Source organism: Trichechus manatus, unplaced genomic scaffold (assembly GCF_000243295.1).
Source record: "Trichechus manatus latirostris isolate Lorelei unplaced genomic scaffold, TriManLat1.0 scaffold00034, whole genome shotgun sequence".
NCBI classification, from domain to species: Eukaryota; Metazoa; Chordata; class Mammalia; order Sirenia; family Trichechidae; genus Trichechus; species Trichechus manatus.
The window spans coordinates 14,152,776-14,174,791 of record NW_004443970.1 but is presented as its reverse complement, the minus strand read 5'-3'; the positions used below and the strand labels follow the sequence as shown (position 1 = coordinate 14,174,791).

Genomic DNA, 22,016 nt, shown 5'->3' with positions numbered 1-22,016 from the left:
AATTTGGATGCCCTTTATTTCTTTCTCTTGCCTTATTGCTCTAGCTAGAACTTCCAGCACAATGTTAAATAGGAGTGGTGATAAAGGGCAACCAGTCTGCACATCTTTTGGAGAACAGAGACCATATCTTCTATTCCTGTGGTTTTCTCTGTATCTGGCTTTACATGTTTGTTTGATTTAAAGAGACCCAAAATTTTAAATTATTCACAGAATTATCCCATTTATACAGGAGACATCCCAATCTGTCTACAACTTCATTTGGGGTTTCATCTCCAGGCACTCCATTTGCCCCTATGTTGCACGCTTTTCCCTCAATGGTGCATATCATTTTTTACCTCCACTTTTTTCCCCCCAACATGGTGTTGTTTATACCTATGACATTACTTTTCTCTATCATCTCCCTGAAAAGTTCTTAATTATTCTTTAAGATTGTAGGACAAATTGAAGTTGCCACCCAAGCATTCCTCTGTCCCGTTTATTATTATCTGTCTTTCCCATTTGCATAGCTACTCTACAGTTAGGGAGGAGTAACAACACCACATTGCTTCAGGGATGGGCCATCACTGCTATAAGCTAGAGAACATAGTTTTATCCTTCTTGCTCCAATGGTGGGTGAAAGGCTAGGCGGGGAACCAAGATCTACATCAATGGTTGTTTTTGTTGTTAGCTGCTGTTGAGTCGACCCCTGACTCATGGTGACCCCATGCACAATGGAATGAAACATTGCCTGGCCCTGCACCATCCCTAGTCAGCTGCAGATTGGACTGTTGTGATCCATAGGGTTTTCACTGGCTGATTTTTGGAAGTAGATCATCAGACCTTTCTTCCTAGTCCATCTTAGTCTGGAAGCTCTGCTGAAGCCCATTCAGCATCCTAGCAACACTCAACCCTCCACTGACAGATGAGTGGTGGCTGCACATGCAGTGCATTGGCCAGGAATTGAACTGGGTCTCCCAAATGGAAGGCAAAAATTCTACCACAGAACCATCAACATCCCGTATATATCAATTAGCCCATGGAATCTTCTGGTCACAGTAACTGGTTAAGGAGTGGTCAGTGATCTCAGGTGGGTCAGTCAGATTAACCATCATATTTTTGTTCAGTAGTTGGTAGAAGGGTAGCTCCTGGGTAGGCAGATGCGAGAAGTGGAACTGCTGGAGCCATTTCCCAGCTACAAGAGAAGCCAGCCTGAGGTGAAGCTGTCACATGGAAGAGTCCAGACATGAGAAACTCACAGACAAGTGGCCCTGGTGCTTTGATCTCTTGGATCGAAGTCTGTTCTATCTCCAGATATTTTAACTACATGAGTGAATAAATTCCCTTAATTGCTTATTCCCCATTTGAGCTGGGTTTTCCATTGCTTGTAATTGAAAGCATCTTGAACAAAAATTCCAATAAAATTTAACTTCCTTTGCAAAGCCTTCCTAAATCCCTACAGGCACATTAGCTTATTGACCCTTCTTTTCTTCCCCAGAACTTTGCTCATACAGAACTCATAACATTGAATGCATCAACTTGTAATGAGCTGTTTTATTATCTGTCTCCCCGAGAAACTATGAGTTCAGTAAGGATCAAGACTACAGTCTATTCAGCATTATATCCCTAGAGGCTTGCATACTGCCTGGATCTCATAGGAGACCTCAGTAAACGAACGAATGGATCTTCAGCTACTTTGTTTGAGCCCCTGACAAGATGCCATATGTTCAACAGCTGCGGAAGTTAGAGTTTAGGTAAAGTGTCTGGTTGGTTTAATGCAGTCTTCAGTGATTCAAACCTATTTATCACAGGGTTATTACTCTCTGCTCCAAGTAACCTTTACTACAATTCCATTATACTCCATTTCCTTTTGAAATAACTTACAGCTTCTGAAGAACAGACTGTATTAACATTCCTTTGTTCATTCATTTAGCAAATATTGTGTGACCTTGGTCACTGGTCTGGAGATACAGCAAGTAAACAAAAATTTTGCCCTTACATTTTAGTAAGGGGAGACAAAGTATAAATAAAATATATAAGTAAAATATGGTATGCTAAAAAAAAAAAAAAAAAACTTGCCTTTGAGTCAATTCCAACTCATGATGACTCATGTGTTACAGAGTAGAACTGAACTCCATAGAGTTTTTATGGCTGTAATCTTTATGGAAGCAGATCTCCAGGCCTTTCTTCTGCAGTACCACTGGGTGGGTTTGAACCGCCAACCTCTCAGTTAGTAGTAGAGCATAAAATGCTTGCACCACCCAGGGACATAGGGTATGTTAGATGGTGAGAAACTCTATAGAGAAAATAAAAAGTAGGGAAGTGGGACAAGGCATGCTGGTGGTGGAGGATTCCAATTTAAATAGGCTGGTCAGGCTAGTGTCACTTTGTTGGTGAAGGAGATTTGTACATATTTTAGGGAAAAATGTTTCAGGGAGAGAAAATGTGAAGTGCAAAGACCCTGGTGTGTGAGCGTGTGGTGTAAGAGGAACAGCCAGGAGACCAGGGAAGCTGAAGCAGACTGAAAGAGGACGAGATGGGTGAGCAGAGTAGGGAAATATGTTGTTAGCTGCTGTCATGTCGTCCCCAAATCATACTGACCCCATGAACAACAGAACTAAATGCTGCTCAGTCCTACACCATCCCCATGATCAGTTGTGGATAGGGCATTGTGATCCACAGGGTTTCCATTGGCTGATTTTTGGAAGTAGATGGGCAAGCTTTTTTTTTTCCTAGTCCCTCTTAATCTGGAAGCTCTGCTGAAACCTGTTCAGCATCCTAGCAACACACAAGTTTCTACTGACTAGACGGGTGGTGCCTGCCCATGAGGTGCACTGGCCAGGAATCAAACTCTTGTCTCCTGCCTGGAAGGCAAGAATTCTACCACTGAACCACCATTGACCTCTTGGAGAAAGAGAAGGTCAGAGAAATAATGCAGGTTACTAGACCATGGAACACTTCTGACTTTGGCGTTTTAATCATAGTAAAATGGGAAGGTTCTGGAAGGGTTTTAACAGACAACACAGGATGATGGTTTCCCTATTAGAAGGCTATACAGCACAGCCATATGCATTATTCTGGGCTTAGAAAAGCAGCTTCTCAGCTCCACATGGGGAAACTTTATTTAATTAGTATTTGAATTTCATATCAAGTTTCTCTGTTTCCTTCTAACAGAGCCCAGTGTAGTTAATTCTCATAAAATATTTTAGCTAACATGTCACTCACACACTTTTTAATATAAGGGCAGTGACATATAAGTGGAAATGGAATACACAAAGAGTTTCAAATTATGTGTAACTTTGTAGAGGGATTAGGAGGCATCTTGTGAAGATATGGAGTGTCTAATATTTCACTTTGTTTTTCCAGAGAGAGGACTGCGTAATAGAAACACCTTGGTATTTTCTCCTCCAGCAGGCCTGCTGTCTGTGATTGATAGCTATTAAATTAGGTTTTACCTCCCCAGTTTGGTCCAGATTAAATACATTTATAGCACAGCAAGCCACCGAGAGACAAAGGAACAAGTGGCAATTACTTTGTCTATTTTAGTCTTCTTCATCGTTAACCATCACTTAAACATTCAAAGAAGAAAAATGGTCCGAAGACAGGAAGACAAGGAAAATGAATGAATTGCACTGAGAATTAACTACATTTAAAGCTTCCCAACTTTACAAATAGAAACCAACACACACGCACATGTCTTTAGAGAATGGATTGCAAATGCAGATGCAAGACAGGAAATCCCATGGAATCAAAATTCATTCAGAGTGATATGTACCATAGTCATTTCTCCCACCTTATCAGGGGAATATATGTCAGTCATATTTGGGGGAAAATCAATTTGGGAAGAATTTCACTTGTCCAGTCCCCCCAGACAGAAGACAGAATCACAAGTCCCTTAAACAGTAACACCAAGGTTATTACTTTAAAACAAGTAGAGTCGAGGTCATGCTAATAGCAACAATATGCCTTTCCCACGTGAAATTGTGTTGCCTTCAGAAAAGAATGAATTGATACACGCTGTGGCAAAATGTGTTTGCCTTTTGGTGTTTTGTAGGAAAACTAGAAGCTTCCCGTGTTGGAAAGTCTGAACTGGAACAGTAGCTAGCACCTAAAAATCGTCATTCCCTCCCTCCAGAGATCAGGGCCCAAGTGAAGCCAAGGAAGCCAGGCACAAGGAAGACATATCTAACATCCTGTCCAAACGTGAGGGAAGAACTTGTAAAGAACAGAAAGATGACAGACCGAAAGCCTGTATTTGCATCACATGTAGGAATGGTGGGGGAAAACACCACAGACAAGAGGGAGATAAACAAAACCAGGAAAAGGAGAACCTCCCTATGGGATTATCTCTGAGGGTCTAAAATGTGTGGCCTTCTTTCTTGTTTTGTGGCACTAAGGAATAAACCAAAAACCCAAATCAAACCCATCGCCGTCGAGTCGATCGTAAGTTAGTAAAATATGGTAACATTCCTCAGTCCTTCCCCTCTATTCTGTTCTGAAAAGGGGACATAGTAGAGCCCATATCTCCTGGAGAACTCACTCTGGGGTGGATCTGGCCCACCCCATGTGGCTACCAATGGAAGGGAATGTTCCAGAGCAGCAAAGGACTCCCTATCATGAGAGGTCACAAAGTAGTTTTCTTACTTTTCCTCTCCCTATGGAATGCTACATAGGGTCTTACCACATTTGTTCTAAGATAATAGCAGGGCCCTACAGAGCCCTGGTGGCTGAGTGTTTAAGAGCTTGGCTGTTAACCAAAAAGTCAGCAGTTCAAATCCACCAGCCGTTCCTTGGAAACCCTATGGGGCAGTTCTACTCTGTCCTATAGGGTCACTATGAGTCAGAAGCGACTCTACAGCAACAGGTTTTACAGGTTTACAGAATGAAAAAGAATTCCATATTTACAGTAGATCCTGGACCAACAGATAAAGTTGGAGCCATTGGCCCAGGACATAGTCCTCTGGGCTTGCTTCTCCCAGAGACTTCTCAGTGTGACTAAGTTAGACATTAAGTCAGCTGAATAGAAGTAGATATTTAAAGGAAAAGTAGAGTCAGTGACCAATACTTTTCAATAGTGGAATTACCTAAGCCTCTTGGTCCTCCATACAGAAGGTTAAAGAACAGAACAAAGGAAGTGTTCTGGAAAGCCGTGTTGAGAGCATGTTTCTAGCATTAGTTTCCTGATCTGGAGAACTGTTAAGTCTGAAACTGTTAGGGGTCTGAGATGTTATCCAGCTTGCACAATACACACACACAGGTACACACACGTACACATACTAACAGGAACATAGCTCTTTGGACCGGGGATCAGACTATTTATTTACTCACAGAGCAGCTTCCTTCAGTTTCTCATACATGAACACCCTGTGGGGTAATGCGGTGAGAGGAAGATGTGCCCTGTGTATACAATAGGGTTTGTATCATAAGAGAGGAGTCTCAAAATTATGAAATTTGGAGCTTATATAGCGTGACTTTTCCATCTTTCCCACTATCCCTCTGGAGAGAGCAAGAGAGACTTTTGATCTGCCATGAGAATAAATTGTCTCTGGAAAGGGGAGGGGAGATATCTACTACAACATCCTGGAGAGTGAAAAGTGTCTCCAGGGGAGAGATGAAATTTTGCATCTCTCTGGAGGTCTCTATCTTTAGGGTTTCTATTAAATCATCCTTTAACCCAGGTGCCAGAGCTCTTTGCTTAGGAAGTCCTGATGGTGCAGAAACGTGAAAATATTCATGGAGAGTTGTCTCCCCACAAGAGCAGAGATAATAACATTTTTTTTTCTTCATAAGATCGTTGTGAAGCATGAAAGAGATTATTCAGAAACAGAGGTATCAAGAAAAGGAAAACAAGGGAAAGTCAGAGCAAGTCAGTTTACCCCACTACTGACCATTAAAGGGATGAAGCAGTGTCTACACGGGGCTGTTCCACCAGGGAGTTTTTTCCTGTACCCCATAACATGCTATTCCTGAGAGTGTGGATAGAGGCTGACTGGGATGAGCTCTAATTCTTCTGCTGCAGCTGCCATTCTGCCCCATCAGTTTTCCTATTTCCACACTATAATCATCTCATACCTGTCTTACGCACTATCATGTCCCCAGCTCCAGCACCAAACACAGTGTCTGGGCTGTGAAATGTGTTCAAAAACATCTACTAAAGGAATTAATGATCTCAAGAGTTATTTCCTTTCAGAGGGGGGAAATGAAGAATGAAAGATGTATAGAAGAGTTAAAGCATAGAGTGTCAGGGGACAATAAAGGACATCTCAAGCAATAGCTTCCTGATAGTTTTCGAAGATTATTAGTGATTTCCAAGGTGTGATATATACACCAGGGTGATAATGCTGATGATGCTGATAAAGGTGATGATGATGGTTTTGGTAGAGGATAGACAGCATAGCTATAAAACCAGGTGCTTATACTGAGTCAGAGAAGACAATTTAATATCAACCCTGTCATTAAGTTATTTGAGTCTCAAAGCCCTTCTTTCTTCCGCTGTATAATGGAAATCCACTTGCCAGTGAGTTTGTTGTACCATGATGGCTTGCAAGTTGCTAAGATGCTGGAAGCTATGCAACCAGTATTTCAAATACCAACAAGGTCACTCATTGTGAACAGGTTCCAGCAGAGATTACAGACTAAGACAAACTAAAAAGAAAGGCCTGGCAATCTACTGCCAAAAATTAGTCAATGAATACCCTATGGATCACAAGAAAATACTGTCTGATGTAGTGCTAGAAGATGATCCTCCTAGGTGGGAAGGCACTCAAAATATACAGTGGCAGCAACAATGCCCTTGAGCGTACCAATGAAGATGGCACAGGACAGGACAACATTTTGTTCTTTGGTACATGGGATCACCATGAGCCAGAGCCAACTCGATAGCAACCCACAGCAACAATAATATAGTAGAAATAATAATATTCATTACATCTAAGAAAAATAAGATCTATCTCAGAGGAACTAAATAAAATGACGTTGACAAAGCACTCAGCATGATGTCTAGCACCTAGAAGCGTCTGATCAAGGTTAGCTATTGTTATTTATCATTATTGATTCAAAAAAAAAAAAAAGGTAGGTAAAGCACAGGAGGAGAAACAAGGAAAGGAAGGAAAACATTGAGTTTTTTGGTTTGATTCTATTTGGCTTTGTTCCCTGCTAAGTCATGGTTATAACTACTCCAAGGAGAGAGAGGATGTGCAGAGGAGGAGATTTAGGAAAAACTTACAAGAACAAATTCTCCAAACAAATCTCAGTGCAGGCAGAAATTGCACTGCTTACAGCTGTTAGATTTGGGCAGAGAAGGATGAATAATTATAAAGGAGCTATAACTTTGATTTTCCTCCTGAATGTGCATAGGGGTCATTCTGATGTCAAAAATAATCATAAGCATAGAGATTTCGATTTTGACATTGTGTGGGAGCTCAATAGACCTCTCACCAATGTTACAGCCTTGCTTTTTTCTACTAGTAAAAGTCACTCTGTGTGGTCTCATGAAACAGACAGGTGCTGTATATTAATTGTCAGTGCTAGTGAAGGGACTCAAGTCCCACCAAAACAAACATATCAAAATATTAGCCTAAGTAAATAATAACTTTGCACTGGACATTTGGCTATTTCTATTTTTCCAACTCAACCGTAAAAAATAAAATTAAAAAGGGCAAAATACATCTTCTTTAAGTGTCTCACATATCCCAAAAAGATCCCTTGGTGGCACAAATGGTTTGCACTCAACTGCTAACCTAAAGGTAGACAGTTAGAACCCGCTCAGTGATACCGTGGAAGGCCTGGCAATCTGCTTCCGTTAAGATTACAGCCAACAAAACCCTATAGGGTAGTTCTACTCGCTAACCCATGGGATCTCCATAAACCGGAATCAGCTTGATGGCAACTAACAACAACAATAACGTATCCCTACATTTCCCTGCCTCCTAACTGCCCCCACTTTACTTCACTCCAATTTAAGCCACAATCATCTTGTTCCTGATCCACTGTAATAGCTACCCAGAGGTTTTCCTCTCTCCTGTCTCATTCTAGCCCATGTTCCCAGTCAATCTATTCTTCCCAGCAGTCAATGTGACACACAGATAAAGTCAATAACCTGCTGAAAAGCCTTCGACAGCCTCCTATTAGGGGGTTCAAAATCCTTAATGTAGCTTAAGAGGTCTTCCAGTGTCTGGCCTGGTTTCTCCCTGGTGTCCTTTATTGACCCCTGACACTCTATCCTCTAACTATTCCACACATCTTTCATACTTCATTTTTTCCCTTATGGAACATACAATCTCCTCTAAGTGGAATGGCTGTTATTCAACTTAAGAATTTGGCTTAAAGCTTAAGAGTGTCTTACTCTGAGAAGTCTTCCTTGTTTCCAGACCAATTTAGGACCTGCCCCAATTGTCATTTGCTCTCTTGCAATCCTATATTTCCTCTATCAAATAACTCTTTATATTGCACTGTTTATGTAGTGCTTGTACCCTCCGATAGACTGAGTAACAGTATCAATTCTTTGCACTTGACCTTCCCCCCATTCAGGGAGAGGACTCTCTCTGCCACAGGTAAGATTAGAAGGAATAAAAAGAGAAAGAGACTATAGTCCAATTTTGATTTCATAAACATGATCTTGAAGCTCATAGCACAAACATAATCCCGAAAACAAAGCCATTTAAACTACAGAAAGAGGGTTTTAAGTTACAAAATTTATTTTATTTATCATAAGTCTACCTTAATAACAGTGTTTTATTATAAGCCATAGCGTGTTGAGAATAGACAGGATTGATTTCAAGGAAGGTCCTATAAGACCAAAAGAGTAATAATCTTATATTGACAGAGAAGCAGGTAAACGGAAGGGTGGTGGGAAGTCAGATGTAAATATTCACCTTCCTATCTTAGGGGTGATGCTCCCGGTGAGAGGAAGCAAGGGTGAAATCCACATCAGGTAGTTCAGGGATATGCCCCCAATGTTTGAGCTTACTTCTCACTTCTCATTTTATCACCTGAGAAAACTACAAGCCCAGCAGATGCTACTATATTCATCACAGATCCACATATTCCTACCTAGATGATAGAAGTTTAGAATTCAGTAAGTCTAACTTCATGCAGTATGGTGTAGAAAAAGCAGCTGAGGATTCTAGAGTTCCAAAAAAGTTACAGAAATACTGTGACAACTGGTTGACCAGAAGTGACTTGAGGTTGGCATGAAGAAGCCAGAGAATGTAGGAACTTGGGACCATACGTGAGACTGTAGACATTAGCACTGAATGCCAGCACACACCCAGAAGAACCAATTACGCCCAGCTTCATTTCAGTAGGCTAAAGTTCAAGGTGCCCAGGGACCAGATGGAACCGATCGCAACTCATGTGATATCCCTGGAAGTTGGGAAGATGGCACAGGAACCAGAAGCATTCTTCCAATGCTGAGATGATAAGCGATACACCCACTGCACTTAGTTACCATCTTAGTAAGGAAGGGGGTAGTGAAACCTCCTTGTCTTTTTTTTTTTTAATTGTTGTAGTTTAAGTGAAAGTTTACAATTCAAGTTAGTCTCTCCTACAAAAATTCATACATACATTGTTATGTGACCCTTATTGCTCTCCCTATACTGTGACAGCACACTCCTCTTTTCTACTCTTGATTTCCCATGTCCATTCAACCAGCTCCTAACCCTCTCTGCCTTCTCATCTCACCTCCAGACAGAAGCCGCCCATTTAGTCCCATGTATCTACTTGAGCTAAGAAAAATACTCTACACGAGTATCATTTTTTGGTCCCACAGTCCAGTCCAATCTTTGTCTGAAGAGTTGGCCTCGGGAATTGTTTTAGTTCTGGGTTGACAGACAGTCCAGGGGTCATGCTTTCTGGGGTTCCGCCAGTCTTAGTCAGAACATTAAGTCTGGTCTTCTTAGTAGAATTTGAGTTCTGTACCCGACTCTTCCCCTGCTCCATCAGGGACTCTCTGTTGTGTTCCCTGTCAGGGCAGTCATTGGTGGTAGCTGGGCACCGTCCAGTTCTTCTGGCCTCGGGCTGATGGAATCTCTGGTTTATGTGGCTCTTTTGTCTCTTGGGCTAATATTTTCCTTGTGATGTTGGTGTTCTTCATTCTCCTATACTCCAGATGAGTTGGGACCAATTGATGCATCTTAGATGGCCACTCGCTAGCTTTTAAGACCTCAGACATCACTCACCAAAGTAGATGCAGAACATTTTCTTAATAAACTTTGTTATGCCAATTGACCTAGATGTCCCCTTGTCTTAGGCTGGGTTCTCTAGAGAAGCAAAACCAGGAAAGTGTGTAAATATATATATAGAGAGAGATTTATATCAAGGAAACAGCTCACACTGTTGTAGAGGCTAGAACGTCCCAAGTCCATGGATCAGGGTAGAGGCCTCTCCCAAGTCACGCAGCCTCAGAAGCTGGCAAGCCCAAGATTGGCAGGTCGGAGAGCAAGGCTTGTGCTCACAGGCTGTGCAGATCGATGAATCCCAAGTTCGACAGATAAGCTGACAGCTCAAGTCCCAAGAACTGGAGATGAGGCAACAGGAGGCAGCCGCCACAGGATCCAGAGAGAGCTAAAAGCCAGAAAGTCTGCTTATATTCAGATGTGGGCCACACCCCCAAGGAGACTCCCTTTCTTACTCACAGTATATTCAATCATGGGAGTGATTACATTAAAACACTGAAAATCATGGCCCAGCCAAAGCTGACACACAATCTTAACCATCACACCCGTGAAACCATGCTCCCCAGATCTCTGCCCCTGCTACTCTGGCCATCAAAGTGTTTGGGTGTATTATTCAGGAAATTTCTTAGCTTTGGTTTAGTCCAGTTGTGCTGACTTCCCTTGTAATGTGTGCTGTCCTTTCCCTCACCTAAGATAAATCTTGTCTGCTATCTAGTTAGTGAATAACCCTCTCCCTCCCTCTCCACCCTAGTAACCATCAAAGAATGTTTTCTTCTGTGTTTAAACCTTTTCTCAAGTTCTTATAATAGTGGTCTTATACAATATTCATCCTTCTGTGACTGACTAAATTCACTCAGCATAATGCCCTCCAGATTCCTCCATGTTATAAGATGTTTCATGGCTTCATCATTGTTCTTTATCATTGCATAATATTCCATTGTGTGAATATGGCATAATTTGTTTATCCATTTGTCCCTTGATGGGCACCTAGGTTGTTTCCATCTTTTTGCTATTGTGAACAGTGCTGCAATGAACATGGGTGTGCATATATCTATTCATGTGACAGCTTTTATTTCTCTAGGATATATTCCAAGGAGCGAGATTGCTGGATCATATGGTACTTCTATTTCTAGCTTTTTAAGGAAACGCCGGATCGATTTCCAAAGTGGTTGTACCATTTTACAATCCCACCAACAGTGTGTAAGTGTTCCCGTCTCTCCACAACCTCTCCAATATTTATTATTTTGTGTTTTTTGGATTAATGCTAGCCTTGCTGGAGTGAGATGGTATCTCATTGTAGTTTTGATTTGCATAATGATCGTGAGCATTTCTTCATGTGTCTGTTAGCCGCCTGACTGTCTTCTTTGGCGAAGCGCCTGTTCATATCCTTTGCCCATTTTTAAATTGAGTTATTTCTCTTTTTGCTGTTGAGGTTTTGCAGTATCTTGTAGATTTTAGAGATTAAATGCTGATCAGATTTGTCATAGCCAAATTTTTTTTCCCAGTCTGTAGGTTGCATTTTGACTCTTTTGGTAAAGTCTTTTGATGAGCATAAGTGTTTGATTTTTAGGAGCTCCCAGTTATTTAGTCTCTCTTCTGGTGCTTGTGCACTGTTACTTATGGTTCATATTCTGTTTATGCCATGTATTAGGGCTCCTAGCATTGTCCCTATTTTTTCTTCCATGATCTTTATCATTTTCGATTTTATATTTAGGTCTTTGATACATTTTTAGTTAGTTTTTGTACATGGTGTGAGGTATGGGACTTCCTTGGGTTTGAACTTCAGATTAATGGAATATTTATCAAAAGACACCAAGTTGGTGTAAAACAATGAATGATACAAAAACGATAACAACATTTTAAAGAAAAATAGTCTGACAAAAGTATGTTTGGGTTTTTCCTACCTTATAACAAGTGAAAACGTGAGTTTATATATTGGAGATACTACATTTTCACTTTTCTATTATCTATAGAATCTTTGTTTCTCTGGTACATTTTTTCATATATAACGCTGTGCCTGGCATAAAAACAAGTTTCCTTATAAACACTTGTTCGGTGACAAATAACTAATATTAATTTAGGAAAGAGCAATTTAGTGATTAATTTACAACATATTTCCTTACCTGCTTACGAATCACTATTTCTGAACCTGCTCCCATCACTGTCCTCCAGTGTATATTTACATGGCACAGAGCTCAACATAATTGATTTTTTTTTTAATGTCACAGAGGTAATGTGTTTTCACTAAAATCCACAGAGAGAAATACATGCTACTAGCATTTACACATGTTTTGAATATTACAGCATCATATTTTTGAGCCATGTGATCTGTGGGATTTTTTTTTTTTTCTTCAGTGGTTCCTTGCTGGATGTAATACAGGTAAAGTTATGTTTAAAAAGCACATTTACTTTCTGCACTGATAAAGTAATAGGGTCTCTACATGTAGACTATCTAATCTATGCTAATGCCTATTAAGCAAAAAAAAAAAAAAAGTAGAAAGTTCCCTTTCTTCCTTTAGGTTTGTCACAACATGTCTTCTCAATATTTACCTAATATTCCTTAAATATAAGCGAGTTGAGAGTTAAACTCAAGCACTGAAAAGCAGAATTTTAGGATGCTACGTAAATATTCTTTTTATCCATTATTGTATTGTTTAATTAGCATATATTAATCAAATATCTTTCTGGTATTAAACCAGATGCTGCTATTCATAAGGTTTTCACTGGCTAATTCTTTTCAGAAGTAGACCTCCAGGTCCTTCTTCCTAGTCTGTCTTAGTCTGGAAGCTCAGCGGAAACCTGTCCACTATGGGTGACACTGCTGGCATTTGAATACTGGTGACATAGCTTCCAGCGTCACAGTGACATGGAAGCCCCCAAAGTACAACAAGCTGACAGACGTTCTGTTGCACATAGGGTCGCTATGAGTCAGAACCGACCCGACGGCACCTAACAACAACAACATACCAGATGCTGGGAGATAGAAAAACTGAGTAGAAAAGATTCTTCCTCACAATGTGCATGTTGTTGTTAGTTGCCATCCTGTTGATTCTGAGTCTTGACAAACCCATGTGTTACAGAGTAGAATTGCTCTATAGGCTTTTCTTGTCTATAATCATAATGGCTCCAGGCTTCTTCTTCCCCAGTGCTGCTACGTGGGTTCAAACCTGCAACCTTTAGGTTAGCAATAAGCACAAACAACTGGAGCCCCCTAGGGACCTTTAAAATGTGCATAGGCTATTTTATTTCAATTCATTTTTACTTCCCAACCAATCTTCACAAATTCCCTGTCCCTCACAACAAAGTTCTTTTTGAAAAACACCAATCTGCTTCAACTAAAACAAGGGAAGAAATTTGACCAGGTCTAAGATGAGACAGTGATAAAATAAGAAGGTGGTGGGGGCTAGAGGGTACTGAAAAAGAGAAGAATTAAAACTCAGGGGGAGATGTGAGGAAATAAAATGATCCCCAACAATCTACTTGCACTTGACCTTTGAAGGACTTTGACTATATCTGGTGTTTACCTATTTCCCTCTAACACTTTTAAATTATGAAAGAAATAATATGAATAGACATATTACCTTTTTTGTAACATAGCTTCGAGTTCAGTATTATGGAATAACTAAGTAGCCAATGTTCCTACGTAATCTCATCTCATTTAAGTGGTCTTCATTATATATATAGATCTTCCAGGAAAAAACTAAAAGAGCGCATGATACAGTCTTTTCTTTTCCCTCTTGGTATGAGTCGACAGTGAGCAGTTATCAACACATTAAAACGTAACTCCTATCTTTGTACACTGTACATTTGAAGTAAAATACGTGTTAAATATATACGCATATGCATAGAGTAAAAATGAATTCAGTCAAGTAAGTTTAATATTTTAAAGGAAGAGTTCTGAAAGAATGAACAAACTTTTAAAAGATTATTTGTATACTCAGAAGATATAGAAATATATATATTTGTTTACCTTTACCCTTAAGAAAAGCTCTTCATAAAAGCATTTGCCACTTTAAAATATTTTGCAACTAATTCAAATATTTGCTAGTAAGTATAGAAAACATGATGTAAGATTAGACTACTTGTTTTATTTGTTTATATTTTAGGCCATTAGAATAAAACATATGTCATGATGGACATAAATTGTACTTGATAAAAATAGCAAGCCTGAAAAACGTGTAGGGGAGGAGGAGAGCATGTTCATTCTCCTAATGCTTGCTTTTTTATACGTTTTTCTCAGCAAAAATAAAGAATTTCATGCAATTATACACCTATATTGCTCAAAGGACCTTCCCTTCTGATATGTACCAATATTCTCGTAATATCAATATGTGTATCATGCCATCCTTAAATAAATAAATCAGTAGTCTTATTTTTACTACATTAACGCTTACTACAATTCTCACTGAAATTATGGTGACATAAACTACTTTTAAAAGCAAACTGCAAAAGAAACCCTTCAGAGTTTTAAATGCATTTTCCTTCACAGTTTTTTTGCATGCTAACATTTATTAAAAGCAATGTGTGGGATTATTATTCGGCAATAAAAGGGAACAGAGTAGGGACACATTCTATAACATGGATGAACCTCAAAAAATATTGTGTCACATGTAATAAGTCAGGCACAAAAGACCACACACTGTATGTTTCTACTTATATAAAATGTCCAGAAAAGACAACGCCATAGAGACAGAGGGGCTGGGGGTACAAACCAGGAGTAGCTACAAACGAAAACGGAATCTTCTGAGGTGACGAAGATGTTCAAACATTGGATTGTGTTAACTCTGTAAATTTTCTATAAATCACTGGGTTGTACAATTAAAACAAGTGAATTTTATGATATATAAATTATACCTCAATTAAACCATTTGAAAAAATATCTGTGCATTTATGCTTGAATGAAGCAGTGGAATACTTTAGACTACACAGAAAGAAGAAAAATGTATAATACTAGGATTATGAAAGTCTGGACACACTCATTTTTGTGGTTATTCTTTTAGAACACATCCTTTTTTGCTTGTTGCTGTTACTAGGTGCTGTCCAGTAGGTTTCGATTAATAGCGGCCCCATGTGATAGGACTGAACTGCATCATAGGGTTTTCTAGGCTATTTTACGGGAGCAGATTGCCAGGTCTCTCTCCTCATGGAGCCGTTCATCGGTTCGAACCACCAACCTTTCGGTTAGCAGCCGAGAACTTAACCATTGTGCCTTCAGGGCTCCTTCTTTCCTTGCCTATTTACCTGAATTTCTTAGGAGTATTTAAACATGTAGCTCCCTTTGTTTAATACGTGATAAAACATATCCTTTGATAAATAGATCACCATGAAATATGCCTTTACGTATGAATTATGTTTAAACCAAACCCACTACCATTAAGTCAATTCCAACTCATAGCAACCCTATACAACAGAGTAGAACTACCCCATAGGGTTTCTAAGGTTGTAAATCTTTACAGAAGCAAACTGCCTCATCTTTCTCCGGAGGAGCGGTCGGTGAGCTCCAACTGAAACCTTTCAGCTACCAGCGAAGAGCTTAAATACCGTACCACCAGGGCTCCTTATGAATTACGCTTTCTGTAAAATTTTACTTTCTGTAAAATTCAATCTAGCATTTAAAGAACTTGGAAAGAAATGTTTTAATAAAGCATGTCATATATATTTAACTCATATTTTTGTTTCTTTTTTGTTCAAGACACTTTATACAGTAGATCCTCCTTATCCCTCTTATCCATGGGAGATATGTTCCAAGACCCCCAGTGGATGCACGAAACCCCAGATAGTACTGAACCCTATATGTGCTATGTTTTTTCCTATACATACATACCTATGATAAGGTTTAATTTATAAATTAAGCACAGTAAGAGATTAACAATAATTAATAATAAAATAGAACAATTGTAACAATATACTACAATAAAAGTTATGTGAATGCAGATCTTAACCTCAGCATATGATTTTTTTTCTTTCTTTATTAAGTCTAGAACCTACATCTTTTTACAGACTGCATGAGTCTAATGAAAGAATACAACCCTAACGCACACCCTTCCTGATTTTAAACCACGCAGTATCCCCATGTTCTGTTCAAATGACTGCCTCTTGGTCTATGTACAGGTTCCGCATGAGCACAATTAAGTATTCTGAATTCCCATTCTTCGCAATGTTATCTGTAATTTGTTATGAGCCACACAGTCGAGTGCCTTTGTATAGTCAATAAAACACAGGTAAATAACTTTCTGGTATTCTCTGCTTTCAGCCAAGATCCATCTGACATCAGCCATAATATCCCTTGTTCCACATCCTCTTTTTCATCAGCTTGAATTTCTGGTAGTTCCCTATTGATGTACTGCTGCAACCATTTTTGAGTTACCTTCAGCAAAATTTTACTTACGTGTGATATTAATGATATTGTTGAAAAATTTCTGTGTTATATTGGATCACCCTTCTTTGGAATGGGCAAAAATACGGATCTCTTCCAGTCAGGTAGTTGTGGTTCATTAGACCTTTGAACTAATCTTTCCTTTGTATCTTGTTTTCTTCATTTTCCCTTGCTCCCGAAAGGGTCACACCAGCGGAGTATCTTAGATGGCTGTTCACAGGGTTTTAAGACCCCAGAACGTTCCATCTTCTCTTGATGCTTCCTGCATCGTTCCATATTTTAGCCATAAAATTATCTACAGGATCATTAAAATGAAGATTCTTGGGCTCCAGCCCAAAAAATCCAGAAGCATGTAGCTAGGGAAAAGCTATTTTAGGATTTACACTGTACATTGATATACGGTACAATGGGATTAATTATATCAAAGATCATGAAGATGGAACAGAACCGGGGAACATTTTGTTGTGTTATACCAAGGTTGCTATTAGTCTGAACTGATACGGTGATAACTAAATAACAATAACGAAGAAATGTGAATATACTAGAAGGAGGGGGATGGGAGCTATGTGTTACCATTATGTGGATAAAAATTATCCTGGTAGGTCAGAGACTAGAGAAGATTTTTAACAAAGAGTTAGCCTGTCCTCTTTCTCAAGATTATTAAGAAAACTTACTGCCAGGAACTAACCATAGCTAATCCAAATTTTCCTTCTAATCCAAGCATAAATCTAACTGAGCTATGGGAAAAAAGGAGAAAGGAGGGAGTATTCAGTGCTGTCTTCAAGTTTGGGGAAAATTGGATAACATGCTTGAACAGTAATACATATGGTTACCTAAAGGGAGGAATTAGTACTATAACATACCTGAACAGGCTTTTATATGGGTAGGACCAGACAAATGGATAGTGAAATAAAAGCAATGATTATTACAAGCAAAGGGCTATCGCTATCATTTCCTCATGCTGTTACTTCTGAATCAGAAAAGTGCATTATATTGTCATTTTTAAAAGTAGACACACTGAAAGGCTCTGATTTATTTGTATGTAGTCCTTGTTAAATGTAATATCCTGTTTTGCCAGTCACACGATGGTCTAGTGGGAACACTAGACCACTGAGACACAGACAGCAGGCCACAATCAGAGGAGGCCGACAAGTCAACTCAAATTAAATAAAATTTAGCTGAGTTGTTATTTTTTCCATAAAAAATTTCATAAAATGTATCCTTATTTTGGCTAGCATTAAAATCAGCCCGCAGCCTCAAAAACCATGATGGCTCATGGTAGGCAATGAGACTATATTTACACACAGTGCTGGAAGGAAGCCATCAGAGAATCCATAATATTTTTAGACAATTTACAAACAGGATATTCCCACAGGAACAATTCAAATTGACAGTATCTAGGTATCACGTGAACTGTCAAAAGAACAAACATATCAGACTTAGAAGAAATACAAGCAAAATGTGCCTTAGAAAAGAGGATGGCAAAACTCTGCTTTATTTACTTTGGACACATAATCGTGAAAGACCAGTCCCAGAAAAGGACATCATGTTTGGTCAAGTAGAGGGCCAATGGACATGAGGGACCGCTTAATGAGATGGATTGGCATAACAAGCAACAACAACGGGCTCAAAAATACCAATGATCGTGAAGATGGCACAGGACCTGGCAACCTTTAGTTACGTTATACATAATGTTACCCCATAGTCGGAGCTGACTCGACAGGAATAAACAACAGTAAGCTATCATTTAGCATAGTATGCTTGCTGGCTAATGGACAGAGACGAGAGACGACGTCCTGTGATAGAAATGGCAGGAATTAAGTGCCTACCGTCTAGTATTAATTTAAACTCTGTTTAGCCCTTTAAAATAAGGAGGGTAGACTAGAAATAATCTCTAAGATCCCTTTTTATTCTGGCAATTTATAATTCTGTACATTTATATGCTTACCTGCCAAAACCGGAAAGTAAAATATTTTAACACCCATATCTCTTACTATTTGATCATCATTTCTTCAAGAAAAAATCAGCGTCCCTAATGCTCTTCCAATCAAACTTCCTCCAAAGTAATACTAATTAAGCCTTTTCAGTTCTGATTTTTCACTTCATTTAATCCAATATGCACTCAGCACCGACCCTTTATCAGTCACTGGGAGGATTAAGAAAGGAATTCCCATTTCAAGAAGAGTCGTTACTGACAAAATACATTTCTACACAAGCCTGAAACACTTTGTTATCACTGACGAGCTTAAAAGAGTATCTTATATTTAATACGTTCTCAGCAAGCATTAGATGAATGAATGTGCTCCCTTTACCCTATATGTCTGTCAGGCTTGCTGTTGTTATCTAGTATAATTTATGTCCCCATTGACATATGCTTTATTCTAATGAGCTAAAATAGAAACAATTCAATCAAACAAGTAGTCTAATCTGGCATCGTGTTTAGTATACTTACTAGCATATATATTTAATTAGTTGCACCAATATTTTGAAGTGGCAAAGGTTTTCGTGAAGAACTTTTCTTAAGGAGAAAGGTAAACAAAGCAACTTGATAGGAAAAAAATATTCTATCAAAATGGAAGAGATGAGCACTTTACAAGGGAGGTCGTGCCGTGTACCCGTTATGAACACAGTGCGATGACGTCAATGAGACTGAAAAAGCCTCGATTCAATCAACCTACCGCTGATTAATTCTATGGGTAATGATTCAAAAATAATTTTCTGAGTATCTGTGAAGTAGATGGCTGCATCATTTAGCCATCATTTATGAAGGGTATACTATGTGTCCCGTATTTTTCTATTTCTATCTTTAATCCTCACAATAGCCTGTGAGGATTAAAGGTGCTATAGGTGAGAATAGAAGATTAATAGGTGAGAATCTGAGGCTCTGGGAAGTTCAGTTACTTGTTCAAGGTCATAGAGGTAGTTCAGTGGCTGCTCTCAGATTCAAAACCCAGTTAGACTGAATCAAATCCAGCTCTTTCCACCTTGCTATACTGCTTTCAAATTGGATCATGAAATATGAGTGGAGAGCCAAAGACAAAAATAGTCACACGATTCCAAATAGATACAAGACCTTCAAAAGAAAGCACTGATTTAAGGTATTAATTAGATAAGGAATTCAAACAAAGCATCCAATCAATGTAACAGTTGGAATGGAATGTGTTTCTGAGGTTCATTTCTTATAAGAACAATCTCACTAGATAATAAGGAAATACCAGGGTGAGACAGATTATTGTCAACTCAACATGAGTGTTTCTTCAATAAAATATATTGAATTGAAGAATGGATAAAGGCTAGGATATTCAATACATTTGAAGGAAGAGTGAGGAATACAGAGCTGTGTGTAAGGAGATGCAGAAGAATATCAAAGAGGATGATGAAAAATTCAGGAAGAAGTTAAAAGTCTGTAGAACCAAAAGAAATTCTAAAGGAATTCAAGAAAGGTCTAGTTCAGAAAATTCCAAGCACTGAAATGTAAAATCAGGAACAAATAATAAATAAAAACGGCTTGGACAAAATACTGATCTTTATAACTCCCATATAACCACAGTTCTTTGGTTTTCTTTGTTATGAATGAGTGCATACTATACAATAATGATGAAATGCATGCATAAAATGGTAGTAAATGATCTACAGACATGTATAAATTCAGAACTGCTCCCCAAAAGTCATATGGCTATAAAATATGTACTATTTGTATTTCAGATACCATCCAGGTAACAGTGGTATATTACCAGAGAGGTACAGGAAAAATAATTAGCACTAAGAGGATGCAGAATGGAAATATTCAAAAAAATACGGTGGATGCCTCAATCAGAGATCACATCTCAAGATAGACTAATGCATTGTATGGGAATACACTTAATTAGAACGATTAAAGACCGAACTGTGAACTGTTGAGACAGATTAGCACTCATGAATGTAATAGGAAATGTAGCAGGAAACACTGACTGGGAAAATTATAGAAAAAAATGTGCCTGATATTTGAAATCTCGGCCATAATATTCAGTATAAAACCCATTGCCATCAAGTTGATTCCAACTCATAGTGACACTATAGGACACAGCAGAACTGCCCCACGGGGTTTCCCAGGCTGTAGACCTTTTGTAGAAGCAGACTGCCAATCTTTTGTAGAAGCAGACTGCCATATCTTTCTCCCAGGGAGTGGCTGGTGGGTTGCAACCACTGACCTTTTGGTTAGCAGCCAAGCACTTAACCACTGCACCACCAGGGCTCCTTAATGTTCAGTACAGTGCACCCAAAACCACAAGAATTATTCATTTAATAAAATGTTAATGATAAACAATGTATTGGGTATATGGTACACACATGAATAAATGCCCTGTACCTGCCTATTGTTCTCAATCTCATTCCAAAAAACCAAAATCCACTGTCTTCGAGTCAATTCCGACTCATAGTGACACTATAGGACAAAGTAGAACTGCCCCATAGGGTTTCCAAGGCTGTAAACTTTACGGAAGCAGACCACCACATCTTTCTCCCACAGAGCAGCTGGGGGGTTGAACTGCTGACCTTTCAGTTAGCAGCAGAGCACTAAACCACTGTGCCATCAGGGATAATTAGGGAATATAAATATAAGAATATACATAATACATTCAAAGACCTACAGTAGAAGTATGCACATATAATCTTATAGAAGCACAGGCAACTAGAGACAGGGAGAATGTTCTAAATTTCTATTGAAAACTATAGCAAGAAAGGCATTATACCAGTTGAGACAGCATAACTCCAAGCAAGTCAGAAAGTCTGGATTAGGCTCGAATTGGTCAATGAATAATCACAGTCGTTTCTCTGAAGAACCGGTCGAATAATCCAAGGAAATTGGGTGCAGGTTGCTTCTCATTCTTTGACCATAAGAAAGTATTCAATTCAACAGACTGTAATGGTATCTACAAGGCACTTCAAGAAATCAGAATTGATTCACTTATATCGATTTTGGGGAATCTATGTGTTGCAAATGTGTGACAGAAGTCATGATGTTCAATAGACTTAATGAATGCATCTATTCATAGGCACAAAACAAGGAGATGCAATCTTACTGAAACTTCACCAACACTGTTCAAATTAATCATCTAGGAAAAATTCCAATATCAAAGGTGAAGCAACTGAATTTTTGCATCATGCCTACAAATGGTGCTCAAGAAATGGAAACTGGAAAGCTAGACCTGAAGTTCCTGGAGGAAGTATTTAGGAAAGGACATGGATGTTTAATCAATAATCCTCCCAACAGCACCCCTCTACACACACACTTTAGCCCCAGCAGTATGCTCCAGCAACCTGGTAAAAGCAAACAAATAAAACCCCAAGTCCAAACTGAAGTGTTTAAGGGTGGCACACCAGAAGTAAAAGGTTATATGGATCAGGTCAGATAAATTGAATCAGCGTCATAATCGGCTGATTTGGTTTTTCGCTAATGCTACCATCCTATTCCCAGAACTGATGTTTCTCAACCACAGTCTAAGTTTCAG

The 22,016-nt window shown here is 39.0% G+C and overlaps 1 protein-coding gene across 1 annotated transcript in view; it reads right to left on the bottom strand.

The window, feature by feature from the left end:
* KCNIP4 (potassium voltage-gated channel interacting protein 4) overlaps positions 1-22,016 on the bottom strand; it is a 1,128,609-nt gene that overhangs the window by 778,499 nt on the left and 328,094 nt on the right. The window lies entirely within an intron of this gene.